Source organism: Pelodiscus sinensis, chromosome 2 (assembly GCF_049634645.1).
Source record: "Pelodiscus sinensis isolate JC-2024 chromosome 2, ASM4963464v1, whole genome shotgun sequence".
Lineage (NCBI taxonomy): Eukaryota > Metazoa > Chordata > Testudines > Trionychidae > Pelodiscus > Pelodiscus sinensis.
This window is the reverse complement of record NC_134712.1, coordinates 229,580,500-229,598,314: the sequence shown is the minus strand read 5'-3', so window position 1 is coordinate 229,598,314 and position 17,815 is coordinate 229,580,500. Positions and strand designations below refer to the sequence as shown.

At 41.5% G+C, this 17,815-nt stretch overlaps 1 long non-coding RNA gene across 1 annotated transcript; it reads left to right on the top strand.

Moving 5' to 3' along the window:
• Positions 1-5,202: 5,202 nt before the first annotated feature.
• Positions 5,203-15,792, top strand: LOC142826848 (uncharacterized). Its single transcript, XR_012901115.1, has 3 exons — positions 5,203-5,282; positions 14,081-14,222; positions 14,806-15,792. It is a non-coding gene; the product is annotated as an uncharacterized LOC142826848 (long non-coding RNA).
• The last annotated feature ends 2,023 nt before the right edge of the window (positions 15,793-17,815 follow it).

The following is a 17,815-nucleotide window of genomic DNA, read 5'->3' as shown; positions in this document are numbered from 1 at the left end:
TATGGATTGGGATATCCAGTGGTTCACACATTATCTTCCACATGTTAATGACTTAACCAAACAAACAAATAATGAAGGTGCTAATGGTTTGTATCAGCCTCTTGTAACTATTTAGTCTTTAAGGTGCTATAGACTTTTTTTTAAAGTTTTTCCTGTTACAGACTAACTGAGCTACCCCTCTGAAGCTTATCCACTGTCTCTCTTTTTTTTCCTTTCTCCCCCCCCCTTTTTATTTTCCTTTCCCCCCCCCCTTCCCCTTTCTCCCGCCCTTATTTATTCTTGGATTTGGACTTCTAATACTCCAGTCATCTGAAGAAGTGGGCTGTGCCCACAAAAGGTCATCATACCATCTACATGTTTTGTTAGTCTTTAAGGGGCTACTAGACCAGTGTTTCTCAAACTATGCTCCACCGAGCCCCAGGACTCCACAAGACATCTCCAGGGGCTCCGCGAGGTTGACAAACTGGAAACATAGATAGGTACAACACACACAATCAGTGGACCCTTGGGGCTCTGCATAAATTTTTACACATGTAAAAGGGCTCCGGAGCCCAAAAAGTTTGAGAACTGCTAGTAACTAGTTTTTCCTGTTACAGACTAACTCAACTCCCCCTCAGAAGCTTCTGAATGTCAGTTATTTTGCATGAGAGAAAGTGAGAGAGCAAAAGTCTTATAAGAAAAATGGTAATCACAGTGTATGCTGGATGTTTCTAAAACTTGCTTTGCAGCATGTGTCTTCTGCTATAGTAACACTTCAGTTACAATTTGGTAAGAGTTCTTATCGTCTTCAGCTGCTTTCAGAGTCATCAGATGATCACTTATTTAAAAGCCTCTTATTCACAGTCTACCAGAATTAGCCTGAAGATACTCATTACTCTTGTTTTATTTAGCCAAAGCTCTTTACTTCAAGCGACATCTGGCATGTTTTATTGATCATAATCTCTCATAGCTGGGGACTGATCATTGTAACCATAGAAACAGAACTTTTATTTAATGCCGACAGTAACTCCAGGAAAAAAAGTAGGTAAAGAGGAGAAGGTTTTTTTTAAATTATTGAATAGCTAAAAAGCATTTCCTCCAAACTGCTTCAGAGTTTCCTAATTTGAGATGGTAAATAATGAATGGGAACAAAACCTTTAGATTTGCAAGATGCTAAATTTGCTATGGAAGTCCCTGAAAGAGAATAATATGGAACCACAAACTGCCAGCTCTAGAGTCATGTCTCTGAACCTAAATTTGGAAGTGCTGGCAGAATCACAAATTACACCCACCCTCTTCACGCCTCTCTCTCCACCATTAGTCTTTTTAAAATGTGTTTTTTACACAAACCTGATCTTTTTTTATCTCCAAGTTCCCTAACTCCTGCGGCTCGGCAGTCATGGTGACATTACAAGCCACAGATTTACCACAAGTGGCAGCAACGCAAGAAATCTTTAGGCTAGGGAAAAGTAGAATTGGACTACACTAACATCTGAAAGAATGAGTGTGAGATTGAAGCGGCACCAGTAGGAGGGGAAGTTTGCACTTAATACATAGCCTACATTTAATTACCAGGATTAGCAAAAGAAGGGCAAAGGGGAAAAACAATATCCCATATACCCAGGGCTTGATAAATGGCGGTGAAAACCACTCGCCAGCCCCGTACTGCGCATGCGCAAGAGCCACATTGTACATGAGCGCACGGCGAATGAAAGGGTGTGGGGCTGAAATCTACTCGCCATGGGCAAGTAGATTGTATAATTTGTCAAGCTCTACATATACCCATACACAGCTGCAATGGTTACTGAAGCAGCTAAGGGGCGACAGACTCTTCAGCATGTTTTAAACATTTAAGATGGTGATGTAAAATATGGATAACCTCTAATGTGCTGAAATACCACGCTGATGGCTGAGACACCTGCTGTGGGGTAATAAGGAAGCTAATTTCTTACTTACAGATTCACAATCATTGCAGTGTTGTCCTATGTCTATGCCTACACAGGCAAAAATCAGCTCCCCCAGTCAGGGCTTCGTGTGGGCCTGTATATACTAATCTTGCATGCCCTGATCTGCAGTGTGAGAATCCTGCTCCTAGAATGCCAAGTCCTATTGCTCTCGGCACTCCTTCTGGGAAGTTAGTTGAGTGTGGAGCACAGCTCCCCATTCTCTGATGCCTGTATACTCAAGGGAATCCAGTGTGAGTAATTACAGTCCTTGCATCCAGGCCCACGGGTCCCTATGCAGTGCCCATAACCCATCCAGCAGCTCATCTGAGTAACCAGGGAAGGGTCCTGCCCCCTGATTGGCCAAGGAACTCTATATAAACCCGGAAATCAAGCAACTAGAGGAATCCCTGGCTGGCTGGTTACTACTGGCCACACATCCCTCCTGTCCTGACTCCTGAGCCCTGCATTCCTGCTGGCTCCTTGTTCCTGTCTTACTATCCCTGACTCCCAAAAGCTACACCCAATTCCTGCATCTTACCCTACTCTAGGTCCTTGTTCCTCTGCCTTATCTCTGACACTGTCTCTGGCTCTGACTCCTTGCGTGGCAGCTGGCTCTAGCCCTGACTGACTTTTGGCTTGGTATCTGACTGTGGCGAGGGGCATGGTCTTCCTTGGAGATGGATGGAGGGACAGCCACAAGTCCCCCTGTGGGCAGAGCCAGGACACCCACCCCCACTTCGCTGGAAGCAGAGGTATGGGGCAGGAACTGGAAGTATAAAGGACCAGTTCTCATGTCAATCTCAGCTGGAGAGGAACTGCCCCAGGAAAAGGATGTGTCTCACCCACTGTTAAAGCCTAGACCTAACAGCAACCACTTCACCTCCTGAGAGCTGGAAGTACTGCCAGAGCTACTGGGCACAGGAGACCTCTGGGAGTTGCTGGGGCTGCTGTTAGCAGTTTACCCTAGTGAGATGGACGATGGCCCAGGCGTGCAGGTAATCCCCTCAAACAAGAGAGTAGGAAGTAGTCCAGGGGAGCCAAATATAATTTGACAGCTGGCTATTGTATTGTAGCCGGATTTCCCTGCTGACCCAGTAAGTCTGCCACTGTTAGGGCCCTGGACTGGGACACAGTGGAGTTGGGTGGCCCTGTGTCCCCTAGCTCTGCCACCACACACCTGAGGTGGCAGCCTCCCATCACAGGCCAAGAGGCCTGCATTTGTTAGCAGTCAATCAGAGCCAGGGCCACTGACTGCTGCCACACCCCATTTGAGGGACTGGATGTTAAAGACGCAGTATTGCTTTGTCCTGAGTACAGAGCAAAGCTTCCTGACTTTGCTGCCCATCCTATGTGAGAGCCTGAGCTAAAAGAATCATGATTAGCTCTTGTGCAAGGAAGGGGGTTTTTGCACAAAAAGGAGCCGTCTACACAGCTCCTTTTTGAGCAAAAGCCTCTTGCGCAAAATCAGCCCCTAATTAATTATGCAAATGAAGCACGGCAATATGCTAATCCATGCTTCATTTGCATAGGCTTTTGCGCAAGAGAGGTGCAGTGTAGACGTAGCCCTTGTGTCTGCAAGAGTCTAGGTATTCAAAAGTGTTTTCTGCTTCTCCAAAATAAAGGTTCAGGTCTTGTCACTACCGCATCTTGATGTGATATGTACAGTATCTGTCATCAGTTTAAATAAGCCATGCCTCCACTGTTTGTTGGAACTGCCAGAGAGCAGGAAAGCGTGACAAACAATGAAATACAGCAGCTTCTTTCCAGATTCACAGGCATGATATTTGGTGGACAACGTGAAATGCGTTAGGTGGCCTTTTCATCATAGATCTCTCTATCACAAAGAAGCCACCACGACAATGGGCAAAAACTGGCATTCTGAGAAAAAAAGATGCAGTTGCCGTGGACACACAACCTCAGGGTTGGAGCTCTTGGCAGGGCATTATGGAGAATCCTTTATGTAATAGTCATATCACGGCAGCGCTTAGAGACCAAACAGGTAAAGGTTCCTCAATATCAGATGTTGTACAAATATTTGTTCCATCATTGCCTGTGTCATCTGGTCCCAGGTTTACCTCCGACCTGCAGTGCAACACCTGGCCTGTAGATGGAATAGTTCAGCCCTTTTCAAATAATAACACTCAGAAAAATACTGTGTTTATAGTTCCACCTCTCAGTTTGCCCTTTATTGAAAACAAACTATTAAAATGTCTCTATCTAGTTAATTTAAATCTTCTCTTCCCCTCTCCCCCGGCAGACTGCTGCTGTAGCTGTTCTTAAATGACTGGTGAATGAGCCACAATCTTCCATGTGGTTGTTGAAAATTAGAGCTGCTGATCTTCTTTCCCTCCCCCCCACCAGATGGCATCAGCGTCTGGTGGGAGTGCACACAATGGAACACAGTGGGACAGGCACTCATGCGTGTTAATCTCCGCGTCAGGTCACTGAATGGAAACAAGGCAAGCATTGTTCCTCAAGGGACAAGAGGAGGCGGGAGAGAAATACAGGGAATGGAGATAAAAAACAAGCCACACTGTCTCTGAGACAATGGCAAGGGGGCATGTATGTATATGTATTTTCCTCTGAATAATAGCATTTCATTTTCAGGGCTAAACACATTCATGATTCTTTTTTATCATTTAAAGATACTGGACTGTCAGACCTTATAGCTATTAAATAAGAGCGTAAATTTCCTACTGGAGGAATCAATTCATCAGCCCCTTGGCACTGTCAGGAATTAGCTATGCACAGCTTCACACTGCTAAGGGGTTAAAAAAATTAAAGAGCGCTCCTTTCTATCTGATAGCTACGAATCAAGATGAAAACTTACTAGTGATCCAGCTGAATGCTGGCAAATGTGCACTATGTGCAAAATTAAATTATGGCCATTAGAAAACGTGTGGGGGCAGATTGTTTGCTGTGTTTATGTGAGTGAGCTGGTATACAGGGCTATGTACCCTATGATGCCAAAGTATATAGGGTCCTGTGACTTCCTTTTAATTGGCACTGGTATCTGATGTCATGTCTATGCTTTGTGCTGCACCTGGATGGCACTTCAAGAGATTATTTATGTAACTAAGTCTATGCCTGAGTCTTGACACAGCAAAGTACTTAATGTTCATTATCAGATACTGCCAATTCAGTTGTACCTCCCTACAATTGTGGTTTCCCAGCCTCTTTAAAATTTTGAAATTCAGTGATGAAACATGATGTAATATAATCACAAAGTATGCATCTCTCATTATTATAGAACATTCTTGTGCTGTGATATTTCAGGGTTAGCTGATGTTTCTGGAATACAACTACAGATTTGCAGAAGAGGTTACCTGTGAAAAAACATTCTGCTAAGATGCAAAGGTAGGAATATATTTTATTTACATTAATTACAGCATCTTAGTATGTATGGTTCTGTACTTATGCTCTGAGCTGCTCACAATTTTAGATAGCTTCCATACAGACAATAGAGGATCACGCACACTCATAAGAGTAGACAAAAGTAGTTAGAGTGAATAGTTGGAAGAATAGTGATAGAAATGTAGCTATGTTAGTCTGGTGTAGCTGAAACAAAAAACAGGGTTATGTAGCACTTTAAAGACTATACCATCTTCTTAGTCTTTAAAGTGCTACATAGTCCTGTTTTTAGTTGGAAGAGCTCATGTGCTTGGGTTTGGGACTGGTGTAGTTTTTTTAGTGTCTAGTGGTTTCGTTTGTTTTATTCCTTCCTCCAAAAATAAAACAATGTTTTTAATTTTTTTTTGTAAACTCATCTCCCCCCACCTCCCAACATACACTATATATCAACTCAACCCTCTTGGAAAACTGAGCCTCTCATTATTAGAACAAATTCATCTTTCACATCACCATCATCACTGTAATGCTCTTTACCGCAACAGAGCTGGAAGACTTTTAGTTCTCTTAGTAGCAATGAGCATCTAAGAAAATTCAGTCTTCATAATGGAAGGTTTAGCACTGAAACGAGACTTTTAATACTTAAAAATACTAAGGGGCTGTGCCCCCTGCTCACTGCGCTCGCCGATCCCCTGTCTCTGGCAGTAGGCAGGCCTGGCTCTCCACCTAGCTGTCAAGGAGGGAGGGCCAGGGACACACCAGCCCTAGCATCCCCCCCAGTTTCTGGGGAGGGGAGCCCGGGCCTCTGTGCCCCCCCATGCTCACCTACAACCAGTCCAAGCCTCTCAGCCCCCCTTCTGGCTGGTGGAGAAGGGCTAGGACAGCACAGGCTGCATTCTCTCAACCCCCTCCAGCCAGCAGAGAAGGGCTGGGGTGGCACAGGCCAAGTTCTGAGCTAATGGGGTTAGCAGCAGGAAAGAGAGCGGGAGGAGGCCAGGTGGCTGAGGGGGCAGGGGCTGCGGGATGCAGAGTGATATGATGACATCACTGTCGTCCCACAGGAAACTTTTTTTTTTTAATATAGAGAGAGATATTAATGAGATGCTACATTTTAAATATTTGCTATTTTACTTTTACAGCACCACAAGGAATATATAATACTTCGGCAAATTTCATTATTTCAGCTATTTAAATCTGAAATGTCATGGTATTGTAACTGTAGGAGTTTGGGGGGAGTCACAAGGTTATTACAGGGGTTTGTGGTACTGCTACCCTTACTTCTGCACTGCTGCTGGTGGTGCTATCTTCAGAGCTAGGCTGGTGTCTGCACAACTGGGCCCTCAATAAACAACCACCATTCTTTAGCTGCCCAGCTTTGAAAGCAGTGCTAAAATAAGGGTGGCAACAACATACTCCCCCTAAAATAACCCTGTAGCCCCCCTGCAGTGTTATTCCCTTTTTTTGTCAGGGGCCCCAATATGAGAAATGCTGATCTTCCCTATGAAACCTTAATAATATAGAGATAAAAGCACACAAAAGACCAGATTTCATGGTCCATGATACATTTTTCATGGCTTTGAATTTGGTAGAGGATGAATTACATGACTCTGAAAGTCTAATGAACCATATAAGTACCAAGTCCTATGCTCACTGCTGCTATTGATGGTAGCAAATGTGCTAGTTAGATGCAGGAAGCTGACCATGTGCTTGGCTGGTGGGCAAAGGATAAGACAGCATTAGGCAGCACCGTCTCACATGATATCAAGGAATCCTATCATGTTTTCCAATGTGAAACCATGATAAGAAACTATCCCCTTATCCCATGCAAGAACCTACCACGCACCAGTACAAGATCTTGTCCTATACTTTTATTTAATGGAAAAACATTTGTTATTAAATACTAGCTTATGCTTTCAAGAGTTTAAGACTTTACACAGCTACTGGTCTCTGCAGCCTTCTAGCAGAGCTGGCCCAAGGTACGGGCTGACTGGGCTACTGCCCGGGGCGCCGCGCGGGGCTGCCGGGTCGGGCTGGACGGGGATGGTACCGTGCATGCTCCACGGGCCCGGGGCGGTGCCATGCATGCGCCAGGTGCCCGGGGGTGGGGCCATGCATGCGCTGTGCACCTGGTGCGGGGCTGCGCATGTGCCAGGCTCCCGGGGGAGGGGAGCGCCGCGTGCCTGGGGGCGGGGCCGTGCATGTGTCGCACTCCCAGGGGCAATGCTGCGCTCCCGGAGCCCGGGGCACACAAATGGGTCAGACTTGCCCTTCCTTCTAGACATCCACACTGACTGGGGGTATGGAATGTGCTCTCACAAAATAACCTTTTCTTATATAACATCCATAGCACATGTCTATTGCTGAAATCATACCACACTGCATCTATCTCAATGAACATTCAGGGGATGTCTACATTAGGAAATTATTTCAAAATAACTTATTTTGAAATAACTCCCAAAATAACAGTTTTGAAATAGCATGTCCAAACAACTCGGAAGCCTTGTAATTAGTCCTAGGCAGGCCCCCTTTATGTGGACACACTATCTTGACTTAGAGTCCCAGAAATCATGGGGAAGTAATTATTTTGAATGACTCTGGGGAGTAGTTATTTAGAAATAGCAACAGTGGAGAATCCACACTACCACTATTTTAAAATAACTATTTTGAAATAAGTGTTATTCCTTGTGGAAAGCAGGAGTTATTATTTTGAAATAACCTGCCCCTTATTTCAAAATAACAGGGTTGGTAGTGTGGACAGTCCACTTGTTATTTTGAGATAAGAGGAGTTATTTCAAAATAACTCCTTAGTACAGAGCAGGGCTCAGTGTTGTCACTTATATCGCTCCATAATATCACCTCCTTGGGGATTGTCTCATACAGCAGAAGCTCGTTTCCATTCTGGCATTCTTTCATTTTTAAATTGTAAGAAAAGACATTAACTAGCCAAATACTGGGGAAGACTTTTCTGCAGTTAGGAAAAGAGGAATAATGGTAACCTTTAGTGCTATGCACCACTAGATTTCAAAGCACTTTACAAAGGAGGATGGGGATATGAAAATGGAATCACAGAAAGGTGAAGTGAGATCCCAGCTCTGCTGCTGACATATTATTTGAAGGGAACCTACATCTCCTCATGCCCAGTCCAGTGCTTTACTCTCTTTCTGCTCTTTCCTGAAGGCCCTTGCTTTCCTCACCCTCAGTTCACTGCCTTCACAAACTCCCCACATCTTCCTTCTGACTGTACAGCTCAATTTCACTTGTTGCCTTATTTCTGGAGCCTTCCACATCTGAGAAAGTGTTTGCTCAAAGAGAAAGAGATGTGAAAATGAAAACAAAAAAGATGTTGTTTCACTTTGGCATTAAAAGGGTTGCAAGCTGAATCTAGAAGTTAGACAGCTTTCTCTTGCTTACGAGTCATGTCCTTGACCGTGCTGAATAGACTTAAAATAGGATGGCTAATCAGAATGTTATAGATTCCACCATGGCAACAGTGGACATGTTGAGACTAAAGTAGTGCCATCCTATGATTCTAGGAGTAACATAAGCATCTGCAAATACTCACATTCTTATAATGGCACAAAGATGTCTAGGACCGCACACGGACTTATTTAAAGGCATTTCTATCATTCTCATTGCCAATTATGACCATGTCCAGAGTACTAAGATGCAGAGAAGGGAAGTAACGTTAAGTGCGGAATGATTAGTTATCACTTCAAAGGCAGCTGCAATAATTTTTCAAAAGCTGACTGAAGCAGGGAGGAGCATATGCACCGGAAGAGGTAAAAGAATCTGGCTCACTGGCTCTGTCTACCCTACAGCTCATGTCAGCATAATTTATGTCACTTAGGTGTGTGTGAATAAATCACCTTCTGAGCAACATATGTTACATGGACATAACGGCCAGTGGATAGAGCGCTACATCAGTGGGAGAGCTTCTTCTGCCATCATAGCTTCTGCTGCTCGTGGGGGCTTAATAGTTAAGCTGAGAGGAGAATGTTGCAGCTGTATCAGTGTAAGCTGTCTTGTGTAGCCAGGCCCATTGGGATGCTTTCCTGCCTTAAGCACGAAGAAGAGCAACTGGAGGTGTGATCAGGCTGTAACACTGATCTGATCTTCACTGTTTCTCATTGGAAGAAGTTGTCTTTGCCATTTCCCTTTTAAAAATAAGAAATCAAGCTATTTTAAGATGAGCAAAAGCTTATTCTTTTGCATTAAATTGAACTTATCGCTCATAAACGTTGCTGGATTAACAAATCGGGGTGTGAGGCGGGGAAAGGATGTTTTCTCCACATACATGGAACAATCGAAGTACAAACTTCCCCTCGCTCTCTGGGTGCGTCTACACAGCACTCTAGACTCAAAATAAGATACGCAATTTGCACTACGCAAATTGTGTATCTTATTTCTATTGTATTTCAAAATAGCTTAATTTGAAATTTGGCACATCTACACAGTGTATTACTTTGAAATTTGGTGTTATTTCAAAACATCCCTTAACCCTCGTGGAATGAGGGTTACAGGGGTGCTGGAATAGTTCTCCCATTATTTCGAAAAGTATTTCAAAATAATGGGCGCATTTCAAAGATGCGGGGTAGCTATTTCGGGATACCTCCAATATCTCAAAATAGCCCCACTGTCTAGTAGTACTCTCTGCCACAGCAATCTGCTTTCATCTTGATTCAGTCTCCAGGTGCCTCTGATCCTTGGCCTCTCGGATGTGTCTACCAAAAAATGTGCTATTAACTAGCCCAATAATGGTGACCTCATTCTCTAAAAACTGGACTGAGAGAGTCAAATAATTTTAGTTGGATGGTAATCACCATTAACATCCCAACCTGAGTCACGTTTGAACAAACCACCCATTCCCAGGAGGTCATTACAAAAAAGTATACATGGAATAGGACAACTATCACAAATACAATAAATATTAAAATAATATAATACTTTAAAATATGAGCTAGACCAATGACTGAGAAATGCATAGATAGCTAAAGCTTTGAGCTTCCATGAAGAAATATTGGTTTGTTTGTCTGGTGTGAAGTTTAACTAGTGTTCCAGTATCTCTTTGGAAAGCTGCATGGCTCCTGAGAAGTGTGTGTCTTAAGGCCCAAGAAGTCTCTGTACTAAGCTGAGTCTTTTATGGTTTCACAGAGAACCAGAAGTATTTGTTGTCTTAGAAGTCTCCTCCCTCCTCTCTCCCCCATTGATAAGATATTTATGTACCCCTTTCTACTTCTTCATTTGTAATTTAATGATTTTATAATAATTATTAGAGTAATCACTTACTTTACTTCACTAAACTCCTGTGAGTAGTTTGACTCCCAAACCACTAGGACACATTATTCATATAGAAATTACATTAAGATTCAGAAGCTTCATATAACAATATACATTGGATTCTGCTATGTGTCATAGTATTAAAGCCTGATCCAAAGTCCACTGAAATCACTAGGGCTATGTCTACACAACAGCGTTATTTCGGAATAACTGGCATTACTCCGAAATAACAAAGTCCACATCTATACTATAAGCAGTTATTTCAACATAATGTCAAAATAATGTTGAGCTGGAGGACTTCTTACTCTGACTCCTATAACCCACATTGTATGAGGAGCAAGGGAAGTTGGAGGAAGAGTGTTCTTTCTTGGACTTTCTGCTGTGTAGACAGCACCAAAAGCCAAAATAAGCTATTTCGACTTAAGCTACTCAATTGACGTAGCTCAAGTTGCGTAGCTTATCTCAGCTTTAGCCCTTCTATGTAGACATGCCCTAGGAGTCTCTCTGCTGACTTTCAGTGAACTTTGTATTAGGCCTTTACAGCAGAATATGAAGAAGGCCAGAATGTTGGTTTGTAGATTCTCAATAAACTGAAATTATTGTACCTGAAAGAAAAGTTAATGTTCTGAATTTGGACATATCCTTCTCAATGCCTTGCGAATAGCTTTGAGATCTTGTGAAGATCCAAGAGCAGATGAAGTATATGCACATAATGACATGAGTGTTATATAGCTGTTTCTAAGCCAATCAAGGGTCACAGAGACTGCTTTGACTACAAAGTATAATTACCAGATTATTGGATACCATTGGCTTGGATTAAATCAACAGAAAAGCTTTTATCACAATTAAAATCTTTGGGACTTTGCAATAGAATCCAAAAGTTCTTTACTATCTTAATGCTGTGTCCTAAGCAAAACTCCCGTGTCAGGGGCTGCATGAAGCTTGCATGGTACTAATATTTTACTCTTGTCATTCAACAAGAATACATTCTTTGGAAAATCTATAGGTGACAAAATTCCCAATGTAAAAATCCCCAGGAATCTTTGTGAAATCTATTTTTGTTTCTTTTTACAAAGATTAAAATCAATTAATTATAAAGTTCCTGTACAATTTCACAAGGAAGTGCTAGATCAGAACAGACCCGCTACAAAGGAAAAACATTGCTTTAGGAAGCATTGCTTTTGAAAGGGTCATCTGTCTTCTTCCTCATTCCCTGTCACTTGTTACAATCTCTGAATCTGAAATTAGAGAATTTATAGAGAATAGATAGTCATAAAAATGTCACCTTGTCTGTCAGGGCTGTTCCCCACTCCGGCACTCTGAGTGGAGAAGGTGGGGGCCCGCAAGAGACCTTAAACACCTTGCCTCTAGGCTCTACTTACAAAAACCCCCAGAGTCACAGATACACTGGCTCTGAGAAATAAACAAAAAAGCTGCCACCATCAAATAATTTAACCCTGAAAAAAAAACAGGAGGGGTACTCCAAGCTCTTTTGCTTCAAAAGAGCTTGAAAAAAGAAAAGAGAAAAATAAGCTACAGTCTCTGATAGCTGATTGCTCGTCTTAGGCAGACAGACGCATACACACAAAGCCACTGTTTCTTTCCAGGACACAAGAATCAAATCATCACCTTAAAAAGCGATTTTTATTAACAAAACAAAAGATATACTTGATAAGGTATCTTTGATTGCTAGGTGTTACAGATCAACTAAGTAAAACAAATTAAAACACAGAGAAAATCTCTGGGAACAACTCTTAGATTGTGAATAGGGAAGGGGAGGGATGAATTCACACAGAGCAGTTCAAACGAAACCACAAAAATAGAACAAAATATCATAATCGTGACTAAATAAGCCTTTCCCTTTATTTACTTATGATCCTTTCCTGGTTCAGTCCACTTCCATGCCCCAAATTCCTTGGAGGCATGGTAGTCCTGTCTTTAAATCATTCTGTGTGTCTCAATTCCTGGCTTAACCTCCCCACACTAAGAAAGCAGGCAAGGTATCTTATACAACTTAAATTTCAGCACTGTATCCCCATTGGTGCTCCTGACCTCCTGCCAACAGCCTTGCTAGCTACTTGAGTTTAACCCCTTAGTCACTACTCTTCTTATCCAGGTGCTAGCCAGTACTCCTCCTATCCATCCTATTGGCAGAACTATAATTTGTCTGGGAAGCACCACAAACTTTGAAGGAAAGCTAGAGCTTCTGCTAGCATTCCATCTGCAAGACAAGTTTGAACATCCATTGTGGTCTACTTATTTTATATAATCTCTCATCACTTGCACCAAGTCAAATATTCAGATGCTTGAGGCTTGACGTGTCCCATGACGTACGGTATGCAAACACGTCTGCTTTAGCACAAAAATTATTCAGAGGGAAGAATTCAGATTATTCGTTTTCTCCTCTTTGATGTTATCATTTGAAATTGCTCCAAGGTTATGAGTAAAAGACAAAATAGCTCTCAGTGATATACCATAGGCACTTCTAGTGATTCTGTCGTATCTGAACAATGTACTCTTTGTACAGAATCACCTACTCAAGCATTTTACTTCTTGCATGGCCTTCTGCTGCCTGACAACCTAAGTGAAGGGTTCTTTCGGCACGATACATAAGGAGGTAACGAGCTGCAGCTCAGCTTAATATTCTGGTGAAACTGTAAAAAGGGAGCCTGCATATCTCTGCAAAAAAGCCTTAATCACTCAGTGGCTATTAAATGCCTCAGCAGCATAGACCCAGTAATAAAGGAAATGAAGCATACAGAAGCTGACATTCCAGACTCAATTTAAGGAATGAATTAATTTTCCCTTGACACTGACATCAGCTGAACTTCACCATACTTATAGAATGGTGAAGGGCACACAAAGAACTTATTTTCAACATGTTCCATCAATATGAATCTTCCTGGCATCCCAGGTAAAGTAGATATCATCCCCGTCTTATAATGGCAAAACTATTAAGTGTCTTGTGCAAGGCTGTAGAAAGTCAATCTTTCGGCTATTATTAGAAATTAAGAGTATCTGGCTTCTAGTTCTATCCTCATCAAACAATCTTACATCAGGTCTTGCCTGGTCACATTACTGATAAAATATCTAGATTGTTTATGGGTGGTTTCAGTGTAATTCCTGTCATTCACCCTGTTTGGTGAAGTCTAAGTAAATGGTGAAATGGACATATTTTAAAAAATTGTAAAGATTGCTCTAAAGTCTTGTCAGAAGCAATAACTTGGCCACTGCAGTAGTATGGTTGCTTTGTGACTTACTCATAATGCTGCGGGGCACATATTTTCCTCCCTCAGCACTCCCGATGAAAGATGTGTTTAGCTCTATGCACACACAACTTGTTTACAAGTCAGCAATTCAGATAACTGGAATCCAGTGAAAGTGTACAGAAACCAATCCTTTTAAAAAATGTGCATGTTTCAAAGCATGTATGACAGCTTGCAAGTGTACATTATCCTCTGCTTAAACTGTGTGACTTTACTTTCAGGAATTCAGAGGTAGTTATTTGGTAATCCACCCTGTTTTTCCAGCAGATGGCAATAACCCATAATGGGTGAGCAGGATGAATGGAATGTACACAAGACTATATAGGGTGTGAACATTAATAGGACCATGAGCTTCCAGTGCAGCAATAAGAAAAAGAAAAAAAAACTATGAGTCCCAGGAGAGAGGGTAAGTGAGTGAATAAATAATAGATGGCTAAAATCTAGCCAGCTAGAAAATGCATACACAGGAGAGGGAGAGAATGCATAATTCAGCTATAATTGCTTAGAGAGGATTTTAAATAAAAGAAGAGAAAGATAAAATGCACGTTCCTTTTGTTGGTTTTTAAAGTGTAACGGAGCTGGGAATGTGCTATGTGTTCAGATGATTATTTGGGAGGCTGTAGAAATGCAGGCTGAAAAATAATCTTTTTATAAATTGACATTAATGAAGGATAACTATTCAACATGGAATGACCATCCTGCAGTACTGGAGATGCATGCCACAAACCTGGGAGAGAAATGGGAGCAGGGTCAAAGGAAATCAATAGCAAACTCTAGAAATATTTGCTATATTCTGTGGGCAACAAGGCCTTTAGGTTTGTTACAGAACTATGAGATGATAGGATTTGGCTACTCTTTTCCCCACAAATAATTCCCTGCTCACTTCTCCCCCACCAAGATCCTGATTATTTCTTTTGCCAAAAAATGCTACTATTTCTATTGAGCCATTTACAGTGTGCAGCTTGTTGGTTTGTTTGTTTGTTTTTCAGATATGCCCTAGAATCCTTTGCACCAATTGCTGTGGAGCTTTAAATCAGGTGAGATAGCTGAACCATTTCTAAGACCCAGAAAAGGCTATTGCATATGATGCTGCAGAAGCAAAGCAGAAACCACATGAGCAGAAGTTGTAAGTAAGAAGACTGGTTAGTTCCCAAACTAGCATGTTCTGAGTGACCCCAAGCCTGCCACTCTCTTGCACACTGCTTGTTATCACTCTATGGGGAGGAAAAATACAGAATTTTATATTTTTTAGCCTATTATTAATCTTCCTGTTTGCAACTAACAATCAGTATTTGCTTGATTTTGAATATTGCCATATAAAACGGAAATCTAGTTAACTTGATTATTACACAAATACTACCTGGAATATACAGTGGATATAGTAAAAATAGCACTGTTATGCTTCTCTGGAGCCTTTATAATAAATATTCCTTAGGAGACAAGCATTTGGAGTATTATAAAGTGACGATAATAATCAATAATAAACACATTAATAATGAATGAGTATCCTGCTTTTGCCATAGTTCAAGCATCAAAATTCATAATGGAGTCAAAGACAGCAACATAAGAATTATCACTGCCAGTGCAATACCCTCTCTTTAATAGTGGTAAGTGCCAGGTGCGTCAGAGGAGGAATCCTGCAGTAACAGGATAACATGCTCTAGAGAATGTTTCTTCCCCTAATCACTAGTAGTTACAACAGGGCTACTCAACTTTGGAAGCCCAGGGGGCCACAATGATACTCATAGCACATGCCGAGAGCTACATCTTGGCTGTGTCTAGACTGGCAAGTTTTTCCACAAAATCATCTGCTTTTGCGGAAAAACTTGTCAGCTGTCTACACTGGCCGCTTGAATTTCTGCAAAAGCACTGACGATCTCATGTAAGATTGTCAGTGCTTTTGCGGAAATACTATGCTGCTCCCATTCGGGCAAAAGTCTTTTTCTGAAAAACTTTTGCACAAAAGGGCCAGTGTAGACAGCAGAGATTTGTTTTCCGCAAAAAAGCCCTGATCGCGAAAATGGTGATCGGGGCTTTTTTGCGGAAAAGCACGTCTAGATTGGCCACGGACGCTTTTCCTCAAAAAGTGCTTTTGCGGAAAAGCGTCCTGCCAATCTAGACGCGCTTTTCCGAAAATGCTTTTAATGGAAAACTTTTCCGTTAAAAGCATTTCTGGAAAATCATGCCAGTGTAGACGTAGCCCTTAAGTGTGGTTGCATATACATGCAAATATATACGCAAATAGCTTCTTTCACACTGACGGGCATGAATTCAAAGAGTAAGGCAAGACTACATAACACACAGGCCCCATTTAATTCAGTTCTGCTAATATTAATAAAATGTAATATTTACCCCCCTATTTCCACCTATATGACAGAACTTTTAATGAGCAATGACAGTCCAGGAATTTAACTACTAAAACTCATATCAACAGAAGTCCATTATACTGACTACTTTTTTGTTTTGGCTCCCACCCGTGGGCTGCATGTAAAGCCCCACATAAACCCAAACTGTACCACAGGCCGCAAACAAACGGACTGTGGGCTGCATGCGCGTGTTGAGTAGCCCTGAGTTACAGATTCGTTTATGGCATGAGGCTTGAATGTTTATATCCCTTCCAAACATCATGCTTGGTTTTTTAAATGCTTATTATAATTAACTGGGGATATAGTTGTTATCCATATAAAGGTCAAATCATTTTTTGGAACCTGCTAAACTTTTGGCTTCGGTGATATCTTGTAGTAATGAGTTCCACAGTTCAATTGTGCATGGTGTGAAAAAGTATTTCCTGTTGTCAATTTGTAATTTGCCCTTTTCAATGTAACTGAATGTTCCATTGTTCTTGACTTATGAGACAAAGTGACCAGACATTCCTGATCTGCCTTCCATTTACCATTCATTATTTTGTATACTCTTATCAAATCCCTTTTTATGCATTTCATCTCTAAGGCAAACAACACAGATCTTTTAAATCTCTCTTCAAATGGCAAAGGTAAAAATCAGTGGGCATAATGGGTAATACCAACTCTTCCATGAAGCAGCCTATACAAATCATTGTTGATAGGGCACTTCCTAATTTCTAAACCAATCTGTGCCCCCAGAAAAGCTAATCAAGATGGCTTAGAAAAATAGCAGTTTCTAGGACTACGTGCTTATGTGAAATCTTAATAATAAGAGTAACAATTATAATAGGGCTTAAATCCAGTGAACCTATGTCAGAAAGAGTACTATAACTTTTTTATTACTGTTACCCACTGCCATTCCAACAGACCTATTTTGACTTTCATTTACATCAGAGATCCGTGGTAACCAGAACAACAACCAGATTTATAAACATTTCAGGTAACTGTTGTGATCAGCACCTCATGAATTTCCTTTGACATAGCATGTAATTAAGACTGCTGGGTCTTATACATTGCTATAGTATTAGGCTTTGCTTATTATGAAGCTGATACAATGAGGTGATGACTCACATATTGCTCAGTGCCACAGACATTGACAAAGAAAACCAGTGTTCGGAAAGGTCTGTTTGAAATATATTGTCTTCTGTTTTATTTTCTGGCACGGAAAACAAAACAGCCTTAGGTAACATTTTAAATATTTAATTTAAAGCATCACTTTAATAATAACTTGAGGGGACTTTACTGACTCAGTAATAAAGAGGTGGTGGTCTAAGAAACACCTGTGCTTTTGGCTTTGGGGTTTATCAGCCCTAGGATATGGTGGTCATCTTGTAAACAGGAAATATCCTCAGGGTGTTGTTGTAGCAATAGTATTATACATACCTAAGATCTATTCACTTATAGACATAGTTTTGCATCATATGCTCACTTCTTGACTCAGCTTCCTTTCTGCTGAGACACCTCCCTTTTACATCATGGCATCCTAATTATCACCAACAGCTTCCTGCACAGTTTGATTCTGGCATGGCCTTGGCACTTAGGGAAACCTTTTTCTTTGGTGTCCATGTAAGCAGGTTTTGAATGAACTGAATTAATT